The sequence below is a fragment of the Bombina bombina genome, chromosome 4 (genome assembly GCF_027579735.1).
Source record: "Bombina bombina isolate aBomBom1 chromosome 4, aBomBom1.pri, whole genome shotgun sequence".
NCBI lineage: Eukaryota > Metazoa > Chordata > Amphibia > Anura > Bombinatoridae > Bombina > Bombina bombina.
The window spans coordinates 300,691,407-300,697,448 of record NC_069502.1 but is presented as its reverse complement, the minus strand read 5'-3'; the positions used below and the strand labels follow the sequence as shown (position 1 = coordinate 300,697,448).

General features: G+C 32.9%; 1 pseudogene; it reads left to right on the top strand.

Annotated features, from left to right (window-relative positions):
* The first annotated feature begins 2,357 nt into the window (after window positions 1-2,357).
* Window positions 2,358-4,122, top strand: LOC128657346 (tigger transposable element-derived protein 1-like; annotated as a pseudogene).
* The last annotated feature ends 1,920 nt before the right edge of the window (window positions 4,123-6,042 follow it).

Below are 6,042 nucleotides of genomic sequence, written 5' to 3'. Positions count from 1 at the left end.
TGTATATTCAATTGTTATCTTTTATCCCTGGGTTTCTAATGTGCAACATTAGTTTGACAAATAGATAGTTTTACTGCCATGGCCATGGTTTTTTATATCACTGTGGGTATTTAATTTGTAAGAGTTATTTTGCTTAGTTAATACATTGTTCATTTCATTGTACCAAATTTGAGTAATTTGATTCTTTGTCTTGTCTGAGTTTGACTCCTGGACTGCTAGACACACCATATCTGTTATATATTTTTTATGGTATAATAATGAGAAGTGCTGGCTAGGGAATCCTTTTCCTTTTCTATAACGTCTTTTATCTGTTTACTATCCATTTCCTTTTTTCATATTGACTTATCTTTATAGTTGATTCCCCCTGTGCACCCTCAGTCATTTTATGATTATGTCTGAGGTTTCTCTACCAAATTATTAACCCAGGTTGTATCTTTGAGCGGATTTGACCGATCAATTAACTTATATATATATATATATATATATATATATATATATATATATATATATATATATATATATATATATATATGTGTGTGTGTGTGTGTGTGTAAATATGTATGTATGCGTTTTACTGTATATTTACTGTACATATTTAACATTACAATGTTCACTTACAGGATAATGTAATTGGTAATGTAAATACATATTTTTATATCTATATATAACTATACCTGTATATCTATTCCTTTAGATATTTAGGTATAGATATCTATTTTACATTAACATTATCATGTATATATAGAAATATATAATTAAAGGACCAGTAAATATAGTAGATTTCCATAATAAACAAATGCATGAAAAAAAGGAATGCAATAGCACTTAGTCTAAACTTCAAATGAGTAGTAGATTTTTTTTCCTAACACATTTCAGTTATGTCTATTTCCACTCCCCCTGTACCATGTGACAGCCATTAGCCAATCACAAATGCGTATATGTATATTCTGTGAATTCTTGCACATGCTCAGTAGGAGCTGGTGACTCAAAAAGTGTAAATATAAAAAGTGTGCACATTTTGTTAATAAAAGTAAAATGTTATATTTTTGCTATGAAAAGAACATAGGAATATAAAAATGCGTAAAGCACACCGGGGCTCGCGCTTTGGGTTTAACCTGATGTCGGGTTACTGCACATGAGGAATTACTAATCTTACATTGCGATATTGAAATAATAAATATAAAATATTTTTTTAAATTAATATTATTTAAAAAAATATAGATACTGTAAAATATGCTAAATAATCCATACAATATATTCACACACACACACACACATATATATATTTAATTTAATTTTATTTCTTTTACAGTATCTATAATAATTTCTAATAATTATTTTACATTTTTTGTAATAGTTTATATTTAATATTTCAATAACGTGATGTAAGATGAGCAATTCTTCATGTGCGCTTTAGGTTGAATTTATTATTATTCATACTGTAAATATATATATATATATATATATATATATATATATACAGGTATACCCCGCTTTACGGCGATTCGCTTTACAGCGCTTCTCTAATACGGCGCCGCCGCAAACCCGGAAGTAGTTTCTCAGCACGGCACAGCGCAGCACTTTGACATTGCGAGTCAGGAGAAAAATTGCATGCAGTCTCAAAATTATTACAGAGTACGTTGCAAGTCTTTAGGGTTGCTAAAACTGTGCAGTACAGTATTGTACTGTACTGGATAATTTGGTAAGTCCATAATTATACCGTTCTTCATAAGCATTACAGTAATTTTTGGCCATTAAAGGTACAGTACAGGATAATTTGGTAAGTCCATAATTGTACCGTACACACAAGTTCTTTATAAGCATTACAGTATTTTTTGGCCATTAAAGGTACAGTACAGGATAATTTGGTAAGTCCATAATTGTACCGTACACACAGTACAGTACAAGTACCAGTATATGCAGTGTTACTGTATAATGTATGTACTGTACTGTATACAGTATTATTGTTATAATACCTTTGTGCTTACCTTGAATAGTACAGGTAAGCATTTCATATGCCTCCTTCATCTCATATACCATTCCATAAAACATACTGTACAGTACTGTATGGCATGGTGTTAGATCTCCACATAAAATAAGGATCTGGCATACAGTACAGGTAGAGTACATTAGGTTATGGTTTATGGTATGGTATAGACATATGAGATGAAGGAGGCATATGAGATACTTACCTGTAATATTCAAGTTAAGCACAAAGGTAAAACCAATCATTGCAATAGGAGCAGACAACCTTTTGTTTTTTTCATATGTTTTTTTTTCATAATTTCAAAATTCACTCCCAGTATCATCTCTGTTTTGTATTTTAGTCTTTGTTATTTTATTTCTACATTTCTACAATGGCCCTGGCTCTGGGTGATGAAAAAAAGAGGATCCGTAAGCTTCTTACATTGAATCAAAAGTTGGAAATGATAAAGATGAGTGAGCAAGGCATGCCAAACTCAGATATAGACCGCAAGTTAGGTTTGGCTCGCCAAACAGTTAGCACAGTGGTGAACGCTAAAGAAAAATACTTAAAAGAAGTAAACAGTGCTACTCCAGTACACAAAAGTGATTTGCAAGATAGACAACCTTATTGCTGAAATGGAGAAGCTGCTATTTGTTTGGAAAGAAAAGCAAACCAGCCACAATGGGCCTTTAAGCCAAGCCATTATCCCAAGCAAGGCACTATCCTTGTTTAATGCAATAAAAGCTGAAAGAGGTGAGAGTGCTAAAGATGAAAATTCTGAAGCTAGCAGAGGTTGGTTTAACAGGTTTAAGGAAAGAAGTCATCTGCATAACATTAAAGTGCAAGGGGAAGCAGCTAGTGCAGATGTTGAATCTGCAGAGGCTTTTCCAGAAGAGCTGGCTAAAATTATAGAAGATGGTGGTTAAACCACACAGCAAATATTTAATGTTGATGAAACCGGCCTTTTCTGGAAAAAAATGCCATCTAGGACATTCATTGCAAAGGAGGAAAAGTTAATGCCAGGATTCAAAGCTGCAAAGGATCGACTAACACTGCTTTTAGGTGCTAATGCAGCAGTTGATTTTAAGCTGAAGCCTATGATGATCTACTATTCTGAGAATCCTAGGGTCCTGAAAAACTATGCTAAATATAGCCTGCCAGTTTACTACAAATCAAACACTAAAGCCTGAATGACTGCAAGTCTATTTACAACATGGTTTACAGATTATTTTAAACCCACAGTTGAAGCCTACTGGAAGGAAAAAAAAATTCCTTTTAAAATTTTAATGCTTACTGACAATACACCTTCTCACCCACAAGCTTTATTGGAAATGTACAATGAGATTCAAGTTGTTTTCTTGCCTGCAAACACCACATTTATTCTTCAGCCTATGGATCAGGGAGTGATTGCAACATTCAAAGAATATTATTTGAAGAAGACATTTACTGCTGCTATAACTGCCTTAGATAGCGATGCATCTGATGGTGCTACACAGAACAAATTAAAAGCCTTCTGGAAAGGATTTACAATTCTAGATATTATTAAAGCAATTAGAGATTCCTGGAATGAAGTTTCAGAATCAGCATTGAGACGTGTGTGGAAAAAGTAAATCCCCACCTTTATGGATGATGTTCCCGGCTTTGAGACGGTAGAGGAAGTCAATGCTAGCGTTGTGGACATGGCTAGACAACTGGAACTAGAAGTGGAGCCTGAAGATGTTACAGAATTACTTGCATCTCATGAGCAGCCATTGACAGATGAAGATTTGATTATGATTGAAGAGCAAAGAAGACTGTTTCTTGAAACTGATGGTTCTACTGATGAAGACCCAGTTTGCATTAGGGAAATGCCAACAAAAGAATTGGAGGAATATGTCAGTTTAATTGAAAAGGGATTGGCAGGTTTGGAGCAGATTGATGGGAAATTTGGAAGAAGTTCTTCAGTTAATAAAATTGTGTCAAATGGAATTTTATGTTATAAAGAAATACTTCGAGAAAGGAAGCGTCAGTCCATGAAGCAAACCTCTTTGCTATCATATTTTAATAAAGTCCCACAGCCATCATCATCACCTTCAACATCAAGACCTGATGAATCTTTGTCAAGTTCTCCACCTTCAAAACTGATGTGCATTGAAGACTCAGATGATGAATCATAAGCAAAGGTAAGCAATACAGCACATACTACTGTATTGTACTGCATGTTGTACTGTACAGTACCTGTATACAGTATCCCTTTCTACTGTCTGCATAACTGAATACAGTACTGTGTTGTGCTAGTGTTAAACTAAACTTAGCACTATTGCACACCTATATATGTTATTTCAAACATGTTTTTAAGCTTTTAAACACACTGACAAGTGAAAAACAAGTGAAAAATGCCTTGACTCACTTTAAGGCGGTTTTCACTTTACAGCGGGGCTCCAGTCCCTAACCCGCTGTATGAGCGGGGTATACCTGTATATATTCTATGGATTATTTAGCATTTTTTAGAGTATGTATAATTTGTAATCATTTTATCAATATTTTTTAATATTTGATATGTAATATTTCAATAACGGGCATTGAGGGTAGCAATTATTCATGTGTGCTTACCCGATACCACATTAGACCTAAAATGGAAAACGCAAAGCTTGATACGCATATTTTACATTCCTTTATTCTTCACATAGAAAACAATGTACTGTTTATTATTAAATATATTTCTATAAATACAGTAGATATATATATCTATATATCTATAGGAATAGATATACAGGTATAGTATATATATATATATATATATATATATATATATATATATATATATATATATATATATATATATATATATTTACAACAAAAATTAAATTTTTCTGTATGTAAAAAACAATGGAATGTGAAATATGAATAACAAATAAAAACATAATAAAAGTTTAATTTTGGCTTGCATGCCCCTTTAATATACATAGATCTTTTTTAATTTTTTAATTTTTTTTTTTTAGATATTATTTTTGTTATGATATCAGGACTCATCTTTATAATTAAATCTTAAAGGGACATTCCAGCCAGAATTGTAATCCACATGGATGCATTTGAGTTTTGAATTAAAGCATTTTTGTAATGTACATGTATTAGCAAAAATGCTTCTAAAAAAAAACTATAGCTGTTTCAAGAGTGTATTGAAAGGGACAGTCAACACTTGCAGTAATATTATGCGATATTGCGCGTGCAATTTCTGACCGAGGATTGGATTCTGATTTGCTGATCATTTGAAGAAGAAGGTAGCTACGTAACGGTGGGGGGAGTTCGGCTGCCATATTTACCTGGTATTAGAGAAGTTATCGACGGTGATTAGTACAAGAAGCAAGTAGGCAAAGCAAAAGGGCTATGCTGCATGCGGATCTTTGTTTTTTATTTTTCAATATCGCATAATGTTACTGCAAGTGTTGACTGTCCCTTTAAGTATGCTCCGTGCACCAGCACTTGTTCAGAGAGTCTAAGGTGCTTGTACCATCTAGTAATGACTCCATTTAATTGCTGACATGATACATGCCCCTCTGGCTCTTTGAGCAGCTGTAGTATATAAAATACTGGTGCACTGAGATTATCTAGCTATGCTTCACATGCACTTGCAGAGTAAAATGCTAACACTAAAACAGTGATAACTTTTACTAGAAGCATTTTTGAAAATACATGTATATTGCAAATATGTTTCTATTCAAAAATGTAATTCATCTATGTGCATTTAAATTTTGACTGGAATGTCCCTTTAAATATTAGTATAATGAAAGGTGAAGGTAACACAAAAATAAGGGGCAAAAGTAACACATATAAAATCAGAGCACATTGAAAAATAACTTTTTTAGGACACATAAGACATATTGCATTGATGTGATACTAGACTGATGTATAACAGCCAAATAAGCTGTGACTGACAGCCATAAAGAATTTTGTGGATCTTTAATCTCATATAAAGAGCCACAGATAATCTAAACTTTCAGGTACATTGAGAATATTAAAATGATAAAAATTCACTCACAGCCTATCCAACCTCTCCAGTTTCTCCAGTATTGTATTTGTCTATGACAATCGTTTAA